The sequence below is a fragment of the Mus caroli genome, unplaced genomic scaffold (genome assembly GCF_900094665.2).
Source record: "Mus caroli unplaced genomic scaffold, CAROLI_EIJ_v1.1 scaffold_15418_1, whole genome shotgun sequence".
Classification (NCBI taxonomy): Eukaryota; Metazoa; Chordata; class Mammalia; order Rodentia; family Muridae; genus Mus; species Mus caroli.
Window position 1 is genome coordinate 26,165 of NW_018390482.1, and position 1,739 is coordinate 27,903.

At 39.2% G+C, this 1,739-nt stretch overlaps 1 pseudogene; it reads left to right on the forward strand.

Annotated features, from left to right (window-relative positions):
- The first annotated feature begins 1,246 nt into the window (after nucleotides 1-1,246).
- Nucleotides 1,247-1,739, forward strand: part of LOC110288673 — a 2,086-nt pseudogene continuing 1,593 nt past the window's right edge.

Sequence of the window (1,739 nt, forward strand, 5' to 3'; positions counted from 1 at the left end):
GTCCAAAGGAGGCTTAGACATCCATTTAATGTGAGGATACCCACACAACTTCCTGATATTACGAAGTGAGCCTCAGACATTCTTTCAAAATAAATGGTTCTCCAATTTTTCTTTGGTCTAAGGTAAACTATAGATTCAAACATGATACAATGAAGAACCTCTGGAATACATACTTTGGCAAGGAAGATGGCTATATTCTGTTTCTTTTGAACAAGGAAACTTTAGACACATACTTTCATTTCAAGGGTGTTTCATACAAATTCTTCTGATTAAGGAGGCTGCAGACCATGCCAGTCACATGAAAACTCACTCAGATTTTGATGTTTTTCTCAAGGCAACTTTAAATCAACATCTTCTGACAGTGTTTTCTGCAGGGAATCCACCTCTATCCATAGAATCCCCAGTTTTACTTCTCTAATACATTGTAATAGTAGCTACTTCCATAGAAGAATAGCATAAACAACTAGCCTCGTGGGCCTGAGGAACTACTGGATTTTTGTTCTTCCCATTCCCAGCTGTACATTTTTGGGTTAGTTGAACTCATTACAATAAATCCCTTAAATACATATAGAGACATACTACAAATTCTATTACACTAGAGAACCCTAACTAAGACAGAAGTTGATACTAGTAGTGGAGTATTGCTGTGATAGGCCTGACTATGCTTTTGTTTGGAAGATCATGGATTTTTGAACTTTGGATTTGGTAAGGAATGAAATTCTTTAAATGGACCTTAATGGCCTATCCTAGTAGGAATATGGAAGACTGTGTTACTGAGAGTGATTCAAACAGTGCATACCTGGCCCAACATGTTTCAGAAGAGAATTTCAGTATATGGCATGGAAGGCTTTGTTGCTGAGAGTGATTCACACTGTGCAGACCTGGCCCAACAGGTTATAGAAGAGAATTTCAATATATGGCATAGAGACTGCTTTAGCTGAAATTTTGGTGAAGAATGTGACTGGTTTTTTTTTTTTTCACCATTGTATGAAGAGTCTGCCTGAGGCTAAGGTGAAGAGATGTAGATTAATTGCTTTGAAAAAGGAAGTCTCAAAACAGTCTGGTATAAATTCTGTTGCGTACTTACTAAAGTTCACTCTCATGAAGAGTGTTCTAATGAAAAGGAGGAGCTGAGGAGGAGTTCAATATTCAAGAGGATAAGATGACCTGTTCTGTGGACATTTAACCTTTTTCCCCACCCATCCCTGTCATTGCTGTATAGGCACATAAACAAAGTAAAGTGGCCATGGTGGCAGAGATGGGGGTTATGCTTTGGCTCAACAACCTGGACTTCCACTCAACAAGGCTGACCTTGATACAGCTGCTGCAAACAGCAGAGACAACACTGAGCACCAGATATAGCACCATTCTTGGGGTATCCAGCCAGCAATCAGGTGGCAGGATGACTATATTGGAGCACTTCCTTTGTGGAAAGGACAATGTTTTGTTCTTACAGGTGTAGATACTTATTATGGTTATAGATTTGCCTTTCCTGCATATAAGGCTTCTGCCAAGCTTACCTTGTATAGACTTGCAGAATTCCATATCATCCATCATTTTCCGCAGAGATTTGCTTCTGACAAAGATTGGAGCTCTTTTAAAAACCAAGGGCTAATATCCACTTATCAGTGAGTACATATTGTGTGAGTTCCTTTGTGACTGGGTTACCTCACTCAGGATGAAGCCCTCCAGGTCCATCCATTTGCCTAGGAATTTCATAAATTCATTCTTTTTAATAG